General features: G+C 38.7%; 1 protein-coding gene across 1 annotated transcript in view; it reads left to right on the forward strand.

The window, feature by feature from the left end:
* PARD3B (par-3 family cell polarity regulator beta) overlaps positions 1-16,845 on the forward strand; it is a 1,146,588-nt gene that overhangs the window by 916,733 nt on the left and 213,010 nt on the right. The gene's annotated exons all lie outside the window — the stretch shown is intronic.

The following is a 16,845-nucleotide window of genomic DNA, read 5'->3' on the forward strand; positions in this document are numbered from 1 at the left end:
GCATCCCTAGTCAAATTCCCATACTGCATCCCTAGTTTTTCTCAAGTTTTGCATGCCTTCTTAATTATTCTGCCATATCCATTTGGGTGCTATAATCTGAGAAGTACATGTCCTTCTTTTTCTCAAAAAAAAAAAAAAGACATTGTCTTTTATTAGGCTATCAGCAAGCTCAAAAGTAGGTTGCTCATCTTTTAAAGGGCCATCTTCATTTACTGAAACAGTGACAGTTTGAGCAGCTGAATTCTGTTTGAGGAGCTTAATGTCCCATTTGGACAAGAGGTCCTTGGCATATCTTTGATGTTAACTCTGGCACTTATCCCAAGAGGATGTGTACATGTCTGATTTTTGAAACATGTAATTGAATATTCATATTTCTCCTGAAAATTTCTTTGCCTTCACAAGGAAGTAAAGCTTGGAGAAAGACTGAGATTGTAACAAAACTAACAAAAAACTTAAGCACTCCATCATACATGAAGTCACGCTGGTCCAACTTTTCATGTGCCTATTAGTGACATTGGTTCTGTGGCTTTTATAGAGTCAGTTCTTGTATTTATTTTACTCCTCCAGCATCTATACCAAGAAAATTGTATCTATTCATTGTGTTTTCTAGCCCGCAGCAGTCTGAGTATCTGCTGTTAACCTTTAACCCCTATCTTTTAGTCTGTTCCCCTTGAGAAGACGGACTATATAGATAGCAAAGGGGGATAGCTGTTTAGTCCTTTCTCATTTTGAGAGGTTGATAAGCTCAGTCCCAGGGTCACGAGAGCAGTTAAAAGGAAATCAAGTGTTGTACATTGTTGTCGACTATTCACCTGACAGATCTACCCCAAAGATGAGAGTCTTCATCATGGCCCAAGATACAGTAATCCTGTAATGTTTAATGTAACTCACACAAGATTTTAATGCATATATTGGCAAAGACATCTTTGTGGTGAGCCTACATCATAGATCTTTGTTGCTCCCCGGACTTCACTTACTGATGCTCTGTGTCCCACGCCTCATCTTCAAGAAACTGAGCCATTTGCTGGAGTGCAGAGTTGACAATATTTTGTAGCTCAGTATTTGCTTGCTATGGGGGAAAATTCCTCTTAGTAGCTGGAAACTGTGTGCCAGCTAGAAAATTGATAACCCATAAAATAAGGTAGGTTGTCTTTAAGCAAGAGTTCATTTCCTTTTGGGTTTTGCCTTTAGGAAGCAGGTGCCTAGGGGAGGTTTGTTCTTAAAAGCAAGGCTGTAAATCCACCTCAGCTGGCTATATAGGCTTCAGGTCCAATTTTCTTAAATTATGTCTGGTAAAAATATTGAAAGAACTAGACTATTAGCCTCCACTTAGGCTACTTCCCACATATGAACACATAAAACACATCTGATATGGGTTTCCTAGAGACAACATTGGCTCATTCATATGCTAGGGGAAGAAGTTGAAGGAGTTGATTTTATGGTTGGATGAGATAGAATTAATGACTAAGGGCATTTCAACAGCTCAGGGGCTGAGGGGCATGGAGGGTGGAGACTGAGTATTTGGCATTGCTCCCAATCCTGGAGTCCCATTCCTTGGCTCTCCATCATCCACAGGAAACCAGTTCACAACTCTCAAGGAACTCAGCAAGTGTATCACTCGTCATGGAGATGTGACATTGGAAAAAAAAAAGTAAATTGAAAGAGGAAATATATGTGTGCTTGAAAATGTTTGCAGAAGATGGAATTAATATTTTTTAGGGGCAAATGATTTGGAAATCTGTGCTACTATGTGGAAGCTATTGTCCTTTTTCTAATACATTTGTAATTTGTTTCCTTTAACATGATTCAAGCCATCTGATTGTTTCCTTTTTTTCATGCTAGCTGTCATGGGTATAATAGTAATTTTTCACAAGAATATCCTCTTTTCAAAATATTTGAACCACTTAAACTATATACTGTACAGTGCTGGAGTGAGCTTGTATAAGCTTCTTGTCAAACTTCCAAACATTTTGTGAGCTGGTTATTAAACCATCAGTGGCTTGAAATTGGCCATGATGGGAATATTTGCACCATAGAAATTGGCAAATGTGATAAAGTAGGTTTTTTTCCCAAAAGAGCCAACACAGCACTGCAAGTCTAAAGTCTAGACAAACTATCTACAGTGCATAAACAGGATGATATTATCAAAAGAGGCAGAAAAAATATTATCAAGGCATATGGCTTCTTATAATAGCACTTCTCAATGTGTAGTCTGTGGACCAACTGAGTCAGAATGAATCGTTAGAGGTGCTGATAAAGATGAAGATGCCTGAGCCCTACACCAGACGTGTAGAATCAGAATCTTGGGACTTGGGGGCCCTAGAAACTGCATCTAAAAGGTAAGCCCAAGGTGATTCTTTGGTATTCTAAAGGCTGAGAACCACTGACTTGAAAGAGCAGGGTTTGGCTAGAATGTCACTAAACTATTCTTATTTTCTAAAAAACTGATGCACAGATCTTTTCCTCAGAAGAGCTGAGTGATCCACACCACAACATTGGCCTACTTCCTCCTGTGGCCTGCCTGCCTTCCTGCCACGCTCTTAATAAACAGATGGGGAGCCTCGCTGTGCTCACTCTCCATAGAGCACAGAGGTCACTTTTCCCTGGAACATGCTCCTAACGAGCACATTTACAAAGGAGTAGGAAGTTCATTGAGAAAATTTCAGAAACATAAAAACTATAAAGACTTAAAATCATATATAATTCCAGTATAGTCCCATAACCACTATTAACATTTTCATGATCTTTTTTTCTACTTACATATTTTCTTTGAAAACTTGGTATCCATACTATGTATAGCATCTTCCTTTTTTTCCTGGCATTATATTGTGACTATTTCCCAACTCGTGAATGCTTCTAAAATACATAATTTTGATTACTGTTCAATATTCTGTGGTCTTCCATTGTCAATTAGTGTACTTACATTTTTCACTGTTCCAAATAATACCTTGATGAGCATCTAGGTAGAAAAGTCCCTATAAATTGCTTCTTTGAAAAAAAAATTTTGAGATACAGACGAACAGAGCTATGACCCACTGGTTCATTCCCCAAATATCCACGATGACTGGGGCTGGCCTAAGACCAACACCAGGAGGTAGAAACTCAATATTGGTACATACTTGGATCATCACCACTGCTTCCCAGGGTCTGCACTGGTGGGAAGCTGAAGTCAGGAGACAGAGCTGGGAACTGAACTCAAGCACTCTGATATGGAATATGAGCATCTCAACCACTAGGCCAAATGAATGCACATAGATTGTTTCTTACATCATATAGCTGCTATTGACGTTTTACTTTTCTTGTAACTGTTTTGCTCTTGATTAATCTAGCTTCAACTCTAATTATTTTAAAGATTTTATTTATTTTAAAGGCAGAGTCAGAGAGAGAGCAAGAGAGAGAATATCTTTCATCCACTGGTTCACTCCCCAAATGTCTGCAAAGGCCAGGATATGCCAGGCTGAAACCAGGAGCCATGAATTCCATCTAGGTCTCCCATATAGGTAGCAAGTGCCCAAGCACTCAAGCCATCTTCCACTACTTTCCCAGGAGCGTTATCAGGGGGCTGGATCAGTAGTGAAGTGGCCAGAACTTGAACCAGGGCACATTTGGGATGTTGGCATTGCATGTGGCAGTAAGCCACTCACTGTTACACAATGCTAGTCCCTCAACTATAACTTTTAGGGTTCTCTCTTCCCATTTGCCCCATTATTTTTCTTCTAATTTTAATATCTCTTTTAGTTTCGGTACATCTAATTCCTGATATGGGGCTCTTTTGGTGCTGCATATGATTATTTTATTTATAGCTGGGCTCATAAAAATGTCAAAGATTGGGGCCAGCACCATGGCACAGTAGGTTAATCCTCCTCCTGTGGTGCCAGCATCCCATATGGCACCGGTTCAAGTCCCAACTGCTCCACTTCCAATCCAGCTCTCTGCTGTGGCCTGGAAAAGCAGTAGAAGATGGCCCAAGTGCTTGGGCCCCTGCACCCACACGGGAGACCAGGAAGAAGCACCTGACTCCTAAATTCGGATTGGCGCAGCTCCAGCCCTTTGGGTAGTGAACCAGCAGATGGAAGACCTTTCTCCTTGTCTCTCCCTCTCACTGGCTGTAACTCTACTGTCTGTAACTCTACCTTTCAAATAAATAAAATCTTTTTAAAAAATTGTCAAAGAGCCATGAAGGATCTGTTGAGTTACTAGATTAGAGTGAACAGAGTCTAGAACACAGGTTCTCAATGAGAGCAAAACAATCTTCCCACCCAAGGGAGATTTAGCTATGTCTGAAGACATTTTTGATTGTCTTCTAACTGTAGACAGATAGGAGAGGGAAGAAATTACTACTGCCTTGTACAGGGTTGAGGCCATGGATGTGGCTGAACATATGATACCCAAAACAGCCTCTCTCCCTCAACATTGAATTATCCAATCCCCAAACCTTATTCTGAGCTCCAGACTTCACAGAGAGTAAGAGAACTCTCTGGGACATCAGAATTGCATTGTCTCATGATATCATGTCCATAATGCAGAGAAATATATAATACTGCAGATTATATGACCCTAGAAAGATTATTAGCTATTTGAGAAATTGTATCCAAAGATTACTGATGCATGTTCCACCACTATAAGCTTTCAGGCATAATCTTTTTCTGGAAAGTTGATTTTTTAACCCAGGCCTGCTGAACATTGGCATTAGTGACGACGACCTGTTGATCAGATTGTAGACGCCAGGAAGCTGCAGGGGTTGATGATATTTCTGACAACAGAATCATGTGGAACAATGGACTGAGTCAAACGTGAAGAGAGTTAATAGGAATAAATGTAAAGCTTGCATTTAGATCCAAAAATGAACTGAACAAACACAGGATGTGGAAGGTTTGACTTAATACCAAATATATGAAAATTTTCCTGATGGTTTCAGTTGAGGTTTAGTTTAACATGAGTCAGCATGAGGATGTGCTTGCCAAAAACTTAATCTGGTCCTAGGCTCTGTTACTGAAAATTCATGTCCAAGATGAAGGAGAAACCAATAATTTCGGTTTTATACTGCTCAGATCACACCTGGAATATACTATGCCTCCCTCTCACACAGAAAATGAGGATACTAAATCTATATCATGAAGAATGTTGAAGGACCTGGGGGGAAATGAAGAAAGCTGTAGCTTACAGATTCAAGATACCTGATCTCACATGCCTGAAGAACTGTCAGGAACTGGGGTTAGATTTATCTTATGGCATCTATTTTATTCTATCCTACTTTATCAGTCTACCTGTTTGCTTATGCTTCCATTGGTTTATTTATTTTCTTGAAGATGCTAATGGTGCATTACTTTAAGAGATGTAGCCTTCAGCAAAACAGAAGGGAAAACATCCTAAAAATTAGAATGCTTTATGAAGCAGTGAGTTTGTTGACAAAAGAAATGTCTAGTAAGAAGCCCATGACTACACTAAGAAAGAATTCTTTCATCAGGTAAATATTGAGCAAGCTCAGAGTTTCACAAACTTCAGTCACTTATATATTACTCTCATTGTTTTAAGTATATTTGTGCATATTGAAGTAAATAAAGTACATAAATACAAAATCATGTAAGTTCATAGATGTAATTAAGTACATTAAGCCGCATACCATCTAAAATCTTCCTGTATATCATTCATGCTACATTTGTCCTTCAATGATCTCTAGATTTCTTCTTAGATAATGGAATCTGAGAAATAGCTAAAGATCTAAGTGGGAAAGCATTTAGTTTGGATTTTCTAGAGCAATCTTTCTAGAACCTGCAGTGGCATGGGTTCATTGTAGCACGTGGACAATTCTCATCTCAGTACATAATCCTGCATTACTTGCTCAAGATTGTGTAATGGGATTTTCTTGATCTCATATTTGATTTCCTAAGTTTCTGTTGTGTCTCCTCCTGATGCAAACCAAGAAGCCCATTACAAGCTCATAATTTTCTTTTTGCTTCAGTAAGATTGACCATAATAAAATTTGAGTTCCAAAGGCCTAGAATTCCACTGATAGAAGGAGGAACCAATATTATTTTCAAAGATGATTTCTCCTATAATCTTTTGTCAGGCTAAATTAAATTAGCATTTTCCACAATTCAGATTATGTAAATTAGAATCATGAGCTGACAGCAAGAAATTGTCTTAACATGCCAGTGATTTTTTTTAAATTCTAAGACCTAACTTAAATTCGTAACCTGTGAAGTATGAAATTAACCAGATTCATGTACCTATAAAGTATCAAAGTAAGTACTTTTATAGCTAATATCCTCTCAAAAGTCAGGTGGAGGTTGGTTAAAGAAAAAGGTTTCCCTGCCCAAGTTTATTTAGGATTATTCTTTTCTTAAGTTTATTTATTTATTTTAAGATTTTTATTTATTTACTTGAAAGGTAGAGTTAGAGGCAGAGGCAGAGAGAGGTCTTCCATCTGCTGGTTCACTCCCTAGATGGCTGCAACAACCAGAGCTGTGATGATCCTAAACCAGGAGCCAGGAGCTTCTTCCTGATCTCCTGTGGGTGCAGGGGCCCAAGGATTTGAACCATCTTCTACTGCTTTCCCAGGCCATGATAGAGAGCTGGATCGGAAGTGGAGCAGCTGGGACTCGAACCGGCGCCCATATGAGATGCCGGCGCTCCAGCTGGGGCTTTAACCCACTGTGCCACAGTGCTGGTCACATCTTAAGATTATTTATATATTTGAAAGGAAAGGCAGAGGATAGGGGAGAGAGAAAAAGAATGAGATAGAGAGAGAGATGGACCAAGGTCTTCTCTCCCCTAGGTCAGGTCAAAGCCAGGAGCCTGGAACACCATCTGGGTCTCCCAAATGGATGACAGGGACCCAAGTCCTTCAGCCATCATTTATTGCCTCCCAGGGTACATTAGCAGGAAGTTGGATCCAAAGTGAAGGTGGGACTCAATCCCAGGCATCCTAAGTGGCAGCTGAACCTGCTGCACCACAACAGTTGTCACCTACTAGGATTATTTTACCAGGAAAAATATCTCCATTAACACCAAAGATTAGCTTCCTTTAGGGTTCCGTAATACTGATCTAGAAATAAAATTTTACTAAATGAAATTTTGCAGTAACAATGAAGAAGAATTAGCATGAATTATGTACTCTAAGATCTTCTTTTACTTTTATGCCATATGAGGGTTTATTTTGCAGGAAACTAACTTATATTAATCAGATAATGCATTTGGGTGTGGCTCAACATATTAAGTAGATACCTGCAACACCAGCATCCCATATGAGCACCAGTTCAAGTCCCACCTGCTCCACTGCAAATCCGCCTTCCCACTCAGGAAGCCAGCCTGGCCATTGCAGTCATTTAGAGAGTGAACCAGCAGATGGAAGACTCTCTCTCTCTCACTCTCACTCTCTTCCTCCCTCCTTCCCTCTCTCCCCTCCCCCCCTTTTTACCTCTAACTCTGCCTTTCAACTAAATAAATAAACCTTTAAAATAAAACATTTCTTTTGTAGATCTTATTAGAATCTTAGCAGGATAAATGAGATGAGGCAGGGGAAAGGGCCAATGTCTTTTCAGCTTTGAGGAGTATGAAAACATATGGGTCTTGTTTTCAACAACTGGCCTGAACAGAATGCCTAACTGAGAGTGAAGCTAAGATTTAGGAAAGTTAATCGGTTTCAGCGTCTGAATTCAAGGTTCTTAGTTTTCTTTCCTCTCGGGAAGCCTTCCAAGAACTGCAGAAGCTTCTCCCTTGCCTTATCAGCTGAGCTGCTTGTGGCCTGTTCCCTGAGTTTAAATCAATACATGTGTTTTTGATATTTGGCAAACCAAGATTTAATTATGCAGCTGCAAGTTCCCCACATAAACGAAATGCATCTTCAAGATATAAAAACATTCAGAGACCATTTATAGTTTGAGAATTCAAGTGGGTGAAAATCTATTCCCAACCTCTCAGCATTTTATTTAATTATAGAGGATTTTTATGTTACTGGAAATTGAAATGAGAACCAGAATAAGGCTAGAGTTTATCCAACATTTGTTCATATTGAAAATGAAGATACTTATTGTCATCTAAGGAAAAATAAAAGGATTGCATTCTGAATTAATATTTTAGTTGTAACCTATATAATATTACACTCCTAAGTACACAGAGCAGCAAATGAATTGATAGAATTTTGTCATTATTGTCTTCTAAAAAGGATACATATTTTATTAAAGAAACCAGAAGGTTGATTTCTTTAATTTGCCGAGTGACTTTTGATAATTAATTATTTACTGAACTTAAACTTTGGCACCATTTAAACTGTTGAAAACACCCATGTTTTGGCATGATTACATGCAAATGATTAATTCAGCATGGTTTTACTCGTCACCAAATATCTTTGTCTTTTGCAGTAGAATTTACTAGGTCTTGTGGCTTGGGCAAAATAAAATGTTGGAATGATTCCCAGTTTTAATAGTCCCAATTTATTATTACCACTGAACCCTGATCAGATCATGAACTGGATTAGATCCCAGTTTTTCAAAATGCCCCAATTTATGGCTCCCTTAGAATCCTGATAAAAATGTGTATTTGAATAAGGCTTTGGTTAGCTGAAAAAAAAAACCAGTTAATTACTTTTAGATTCTTATTAGATCATCACTACATGGAAGTTATGAAAAATATTACTAGATGATGTTTCTCAGGACAAGGTCATGTTCTCATTTTTTACGGACAGAAGGAAGCTATCATATTTCTGTTTTTCATAGTGCTAATCATTTCAGTGAATGAAACAAGATTTGCTGTATTTTACTGATTACTATTGATTCTCACAGATAGCCACTTTTTCCAGAATGAAGATTAAAACTGAGAGAGGGGGAGAGGGAGAATAGGAGAGAGGGAAAGGGGGAAAGAGAGAAAGAGAGCACGCACAAAAATAATGAATGGCTAGATGACCATGCACCCTCACCACCCTGACCCTATTCACACAATGGCCTCATTCAGGGACCATATTTCAAGAATTACCTCTAATTTAAGGGAGCAAAGGAGAGAGACACAGGAGGATGCAAGTGGCTTTGATATCTGTACAATTATTTAATCTTTGTGACACCTATCTTCTCAGAAATGCTTGTGGTCATCAACAAAACTTGGCACATTACTATATTTCTAGACAAGAGATGGAAACACCTCTATCCTATTGCCATGCCAGCATTTTTTATGAGCCAAAATCCTTTTATGGAGCTAGAATCAATGTTAGAAGTGCTGTATTAGCAACTGCTTGTCAGCTGAGTTGGATTAATACATAAAATGAATCACTTGACTGGCATGCTTTCCAACAGTCATTTAGACAAACTTCTATTAAGTACACCAGCTCTTTAAAAATTATTTTAAAAGAATACTCTTCTATTCATATACCCTGGAGTGACATATTACATTACTGTATGCAACTATACTGCTGTTGAAACACATTTTGAAAGAGAATTTTCCTAAACTACCTGGAGTGATTCCACAGAAATATTTAGAATAGCTGATGTGATAAAAATTTGGAAAAAAATTCTGGATTCTGTTGGTCTAGGATATTTAGTATTAATATATCAAAGAAGAAAATATACATTCAATAAACTTTGGTGATTCACTGGGTTTTATGCCAATCAAAGATACAGAGAAATTGATTTGATTGCGATTATGTATATCAGTGGCAGAATGTGAGAAGGACATTTGGTGGGGAGATGCTGTAACTAAGTAGAAAGCCATTTGGTGACTAGAATTTAGAAAGCGGAGTTACCATTTTATCATTTTACCATTTCATGGCTTTGAATAAACTTGTTTTGAGTATATATTTTGCATAATTTTATGACTATAAGATGAAATGATTATAATATTTAAAGGCCTTCATCGTATACATTTTGTTTAGGTACAATGCTTTCTAATTGCTGAATTCTTTAGAAGAAAAATTTGAACAAATAAAATTTAAGTGATTCCAGAATATTTAATGTGGACTTGTATAGAGCTGGAAAATAAAATGTGCTAGTAGTTAATTTTAACAGAGGTACTCTGCAAAACGTAGACATCAAACTTTTGTAAATCAGATAATATGTTTCTAGAATTTTCTCTCATCTCCTTTGATTTTTTACATGCATGTTATGTTGTATCCTGCTTTGGAAAGCTCCCATGACAACACATCCACTCTGTGAGCCAAGAATAGTTGACATAGGTCAACAAACTCTACACATTGAAAGAATGATCAGCCCATTGTCTTCTGGAATCTACTTTTCTCCCCTGTGGCATCTTTTATATGGAAATTCTAACTAGTCCTGTGACTTAGACCAAATTTTGGATGAGCTTTCTCTGCCTTTCCTGGAGTCTTTTTAATCCAGTATTCTCAACTTGGGGTAACTGCTCCCCAGTGCACAGTTGACTATGCCTGAGGACATTTTTAATTGTCTCAGTGTGAGGAAGACTGGTAGAGTCCAGTAGGCAAAGAACAGGGATGCCTCTTAGCATTTCCACCAATGAACAATCACCTGGCCCAAAATGCAGTTTTGTCAAGGTTGGAAGCCCTATTTTCATATAGATAGAAATATACCGAAGGTAGGGAAGAGGTATGTAATTGAATCTGAGGATGTATATTTTAAAACCATTTCTCAGGTAATTGATATTTACAGCCATGTCTGGGACCGGCGAACCCAGGTGGTGTCCGAGGAGAGACATGTGGCCAAGGAGGAATCTTACAGGCTCAGGAGTAGTTCAGACTTGAGTTCAAGACCTCACTCTACTAGACACTCTACTAGCTACCTACCTACAGCAAGCCTCTGCATTCCTGTTTGCTAAATGAGAAATGTGCCTTTCAGATTGTTGTGGCAATTAGAAGAGGGATTTATTAAGCAAGGCCCTGGTTCACTATAGGTGCTCAGTGTTATTATCTGACTTAAGTCCCCACGTAACTCACTCAGTAGCCTTTGGGTGCCTGGGCTGCTCTGAGACACACTATCTGTGAAAGTTGCTCTGTTGGATCCTCTTGGGCTGAAGAAGGCCAACTTGAGTGAAGACTTTGCCTAGCAAGGAGTCATGCCAGATACTTCCATTCAAGAAACTTCTCATTTGTTACTGATTACCAGTTGGAAGTTGCTCCTTATGCACAGTAAGCCTGGCATGGGAAGGCAGCAACATGGCAAGGGAGTGCTGGCTGAAGCCAATGCATGGCCATCATGGGAACAAATTCAAGGAGAAGGCACAGAAATGGCATGAATAATGGCCAGCCCCTCCAAATCTGTGGGTTGTGTGACTGCAGAACACACTTGGGTTCATCAAATTCATAGTCATTAAATTCACAAAATCCTCATATTTGCATTTTTATTATATGCATTGTGACTGTGACTTTGGTCTGCTAATATTTTGAATCCAGTCTTTGGTAGAAGTGGAATAAAATTGTCCCTTTCTTCCCATTCCATTCTGCTCCTCCTCCATGTGTTTGCTCTAAAGTTGAACAACTTCGTAACTTTCCAGTGCTTCTGAAGGGATTTCAGTTCGATGTCTAAAGAAACTTGACCCTTTACCCAAGCTCAAACTCCTGCCTCTTTCTGCTTTCTGTCTTTTCTAATTAATATTATTATTTCAGTATGAAAGGCTACAGGAATTGAAGAAGTGTGGGCTTTGGCACCAACGTCTGTTTCTCTAAGAGATCACTTAGAAGGCACTGCCCTCTTGAAAGCAATTGTAATAACAATTTTGTTTAGAGAGCTGTAAGTATTCACATTCCTAGAGGAACTTAACAAATATATAATATTTTGTGAAGCCATAATTTATTGCAGCAGATATACTAAATGGAGCAAGTTGGAGATGAGTAGATCAATGATAATAACTTTGATCAGTCATTTCTTAAAACTTTCAATGACTCTTGCCTATCAGTCAATCCTGACTCCTTGGCCTGATGTATCTGACTGTAACCCAAGTTTCTAATTAGAATTTCTACTCCTGGCCAATATGACCTCTATGCTCAGCCAGGCTGGAATGTTTATGTTTTTTGAGATTTCCATAGCACTTTCTAATCCCTGTGCCATCCCCAAAGTCATGTGCTCTGTCTGGAATGCCCACCTTCTAACTTGGTTCAAACCCATTGAAATTCAGTAAAACCCCACTCCCTCCATTATATCTTCCCAAATGACCTCAGTTAAAGAAAATTCTTCCCATTAAACAGCCTGGGTCAAATTACTTACTGTGCCTAATCTTCAGGGTTTTTTTTTAACTCCTTAGTGTCATTGCAGAGATGTAAGGATCAAATGAGACACTGAAGTGCATAAATAGGGATTTTCTTTTTTTTTAAACTTTATTATTTAGTAAATATAATATTTTCCAAAGTACAGTTTATGGATTACAATGGCTATTCCCCCCATAACTTCCCTCCCACCGGCACCCCTCCCATCTCCCACTCCCTCTCCCATTCCATTCACATCAAGATTCATTTTCAATTATCTTTATATACAGAAGATCAATTTAGTATATATTAAGTAAAGATTTCATCAGTTTGCACCCACACAGAACATAAAGTGTAAAATACTGTTTCAGTACTAGTTATAGCATTAATTCACATTGGACAACACATTAAGTACAGAGATCCCACATGAGGAGTAAGTACACAGTGACTCCTGTTGTTGACTTAACAAGTTGACACTCTTGTTTGTGGTGTCAGAAATCTCCCTAGGCTCTAGTCATGAGTTTCCAAGGCTATGGAAGCCTCTTGAGTTCGCTGACTTCGATCTTATTTAGACAAGGTCATAGTCAAAGTGGAAGTTCTCTCCTCCCTTCAGAGAAAGGTACCTCCTCCTTTGATGGCCCATTCTTTCTACTGGGATCTCACTCACAGAGATCTTTCATTTAGCTTTTTGTGTTTTGTGTTTCTGTTTTGTTTTGTTTGTTTTTGCCAGAGTGTCTTGGCTTTCCATGCCTAAAATACTCTCGTGGGCTCTTCAGCCTGATCCGAATGCCTTAAGGGCTGATTCTGAGACCAGAGTGCTGTTTAGGACATCTGCCATTCTATGAATCTGCTGTGTATCCCACTTCCCATGTTGGATCATTCTCTCCCTTTTTTATTCTATAAGTTAGTATTCACAGACAGTAGTCTTATTTGTGTGATCCCTTTGACTCTTAGACCTATCACTGTGATCAATTGTGAACTGAAATTGATCACTTGGACTAGTGAGATGGCATTTGTACATGCAATCTTGATGAGATTGTATTGGAATCCCCTGGCACATTTCTAACTCCACCATTTGGGGCAAGTCCAATTGAGCATGTTCCAAATTGTACATCCCCTCCCTCTCTTATTCCCACTCTTATACTTAACAGGGATCACTTTTCAGTTAAATTTCAACACCTAATAATAAATATGTGTTAATTACAGAGTTCAAACAATAGTATTAACTAGAACAAAAAAATACTAAAAGGGATAAAGTATTAAATTGTACATCAACAGTGAGGATAAGGGCTGATCAAGTCACTTCTCATAGTGTCACTTTCACTTCAACAGGTTTCCTTTTTTGTGAATGGTTTTTTCAATAAATGGTGAGTTTGTCCTGTCTCTTAGAGATGGTTTTTATTTGAAAGAGAATGCACATTAGTATCAAATACTGTTGTATTTGAAGTCTGACTCTTCCCTATTCTTGCTGTGTAATTGTACTTTTAAATTTTTTTAATTTTTTTAGTTATTTTTATTTCAAAGACAGAGTTACAGAGAGAGATAGAGACAGAAAGAGGTCTTCCATACGCCGGTTCACTCCCCAGATGGCCACAACGGCCGGAGCTGCGCTGATCTGAAGCCAGGAACCAGGAGCTTCTTCCGGGTCTCCCACACAGGTGCAGGAACCCAAAGATTTGCGCCATCTTCTACTGCTCTCCCAGGCCATAGCAGAGAGATGGATTAGAAAAGAGCAGCCAGGACTCAAACTGGCACCCATGTGGGATGCCGGCACTGCAGGCCAAGACTTTAACCCACTGCACCACAGTGCTGGCCCCAAAATTTTTTATTTAAATATTGGAGAGGGAGAAAGAGAGAGAGAACACTAACTCCCCCATTCATTGGTTCACTTTCCCAGTGCCTGCAATGGCTGGGACTAGGTCAGACCAAGCCAGAAATCCATCTTTCATGTGGGTGACAGGAACTTGGGCCAGCACTATTGCAGCCCAACATCTGCAGTGATAGGAAGCTGGCATGAGGAGCCACAGTCAGGACTCAAACCCAGGCACTTTAATATGGGACGCAGGCATCTTCACCACTTGACAAAATGTCTGCCCCATCATTGTTCTTGTTTTTGCTGAAACATTCTGAGCCTCAGCTTAATTACTGGGACAAAATGAAGAGTAACGAAGGGACAGGAAGCAAAAAGAGGGAGGAAGGGAGGAGCGGGAGGGAGGAAGAAAAAGCTCCTATGAAATTTCCTTAAGGTGAAATTACCTAGAACATGGCGCATAGTACATGCACACACATTGTTGTCATTATTGTTATTGTTTTTCTGCTTTGAATTGTAGATGTTTGTAATTACAAACATCCTTTCTCTCCCTCACTAGCCTGTAGTCTCCTTGGGGTGAGGACCATATCATAATCATTTTTCTATTTTTCTCAGCACCTAATACATGCATTTCACAGAATAGGCACTCAATATATATTTCTTGAATAATGGATGAATGAATGAATGAACAAATATAAAACCACAATGATTTTAATTTTATTTTTCAAGTAAATAATTGTTAGAATGGAATGAAGGAAGAATATGCTAAATGAATGGTTGACAAAGCCATATAGTTTAGAGAAGGAAAACTTCCCTAGAGCTGTGAAGTGGTGTGACTAACCGTGTGCTCATTTGTAAATGGCAATGGGAAAGTGCATCCCTGTGACACAGTGGCCAGTCCAGCAGGATTCTGTACACCTGTTCCCCTAAATCTGAATCAGATCCTGAAACCTTGAAGTGAATGACATTTATCCACATCTCAAACAAGTGAGAGTGCTGTGGGCCTATAGAGTGCTTTGGGGTCAGGAGGAAGGGGGTACTTTTCCCCATTCTCTTTCATTGGCATATATTTATCCGTTGAAATTACTTTTAAGTACCATTTATTTCACCCTTTTCATGGAAAAACTGTATTTGACCATATGCATGAAACATGACTTTTTTCTCTGTCAAAGGAGGGTTGTTTTTATGCTATATGTTGAACCAATTCAGTCAGAATCCATAGTGCAGATAATATTTCAGGAGCAATTATAAAAAACTGTAATGTAAATGAACAGCAGTGGTCATTGGTAATACAGCAGACGCCATCTCAAGGAGGCAAGATTGCTAAACTGCAAGTCCATAACCAAGAGGCCCTCTTACCATTACGCTGGGGCCTTTCTCTTAGTACACACTCCTCTGCAATTTCCTATCTTGTCTTCATTTCTGGACCCTAATGCTCCGCAAGCACAGTTTGTAACTTCTGCTTGTTTCATTTCCTTACCTCTCAGAGGGGAGGATGTATTTAACAAAGCCCTCATTAACTTAAAATTATAAATCAAATTTTGAATAAGTTTCATATATAGTTTTTTGACAATTTTAATAATCAGTGGAAAATACACTATTTTTATTAAAATATTTTGCTGAAAGCTCTTGCCTATTTTTTGAAAAGCTTAGAAAACTACCTTGCTAATAATTGTAAAGCACCAGTTTTACAAAGTAAAAAACAGATGGGTAGATGAGGAATTGCTTAGACAAATCATCTTTAAAAACAACAGTGAGTTCTATTATTGACAGTATCAACAGCTAATTAAAAATTCTATTAGTGAAGATGTAAAAGATGGCACATTTCCAATTCAGATTGACACTGAGAACGTAGACATAATTGATATTTGTTCAATAATTCTAAAATGTTTCCCTCTCTCTAATAGAAGCTGTGATAACCAGAGAAAGTTCCAAGTGCTAAAAAAATATATTCTAAGCACTTAAAGATATTTTCAGATCAAATAATGTATCTTTACAAGAAACTGTAAGGTTTTTAGCTGAGTAAGCATCAAATAATATTTTAGTGAGTGGACTGTGTTGAAAAAAATCACTGAACCAAGACAATGGGTGCTGTGATTCATATGTTTTTAATCTGGTCATAGTGGATGTAATAAGAAAGTCAAGAGGGTAATTTACTAATTGGACTTCCAAATTTCAGAACTGCATTTTGAAATGGTCACAAAATGAATGCAAATTGAAAAAATTTCTTCAGTAGCCATTCAATATTCCACATTGGAAAAACAAGAATTAAGCTTTAACAAAAGGCTTCAAGGGGCCAGCACTTGGTTAATCCTCCGCCTGTGGCACTGGCATCCCATATGGGCACCGGGTTCTAGTCCCAGTTGCTCCTCTTCCAGTCCAGCTCTCTGCTGTGGCCCGGGAGGGCAGTGGAGGATGGCCCAAGTGCTTGGGCCCCTAACCCTCGTGGGAGACCAGGAAGAAGCACCTGGCTCCTGGCTTCAGATCGGCGCAGCACCGACCTTAGCGGCCATTTGGGGAGTGAACCAACGGAAGGAAGATCTTTCTCTCTGTCTTTCTTTCTCATGTCTAACTCTATCTGTCAAATAAAAAAAAAAAAAGTTTATTTTAAAAAAAAAAGGCTTCAAAATTACAGTTTATGTCTTTTGACATTAAACCAGAATTGAGTAAGTTTCTATATGGAATCTTTTTATTACACAGCAGATTGATAGCTTGAAAATAATCATTTTTAGTTTTAATAACCAATTCTAGTTTCAGTAGTTATAGATCTACCTCACTGATTTCAAAAGATAGGTAAAGGGGCTGGCGCTGTAGCCCAGCCGGTAGAGCCGCCACCTGCAGTGCCAGCATTCCATATGGGCACTGGTTCAAGTCCTGGTGTTCCACTTCCAAT

This window comes from Lepus europaeus, chromosome 1 (assembly GCF_033115175.1).
Source record: "Lepus europaeus isolate LE1 chromosome 1, mLepTim1.pri, whole genome shotgun sequence".
In the NCBI taxonomy this organism is placed as follows: Eukaryota; Metazoa; Chordata; class Mammalia; order Lagomorpha; family Leporidae; genus Lepus; species Lepus europaeus.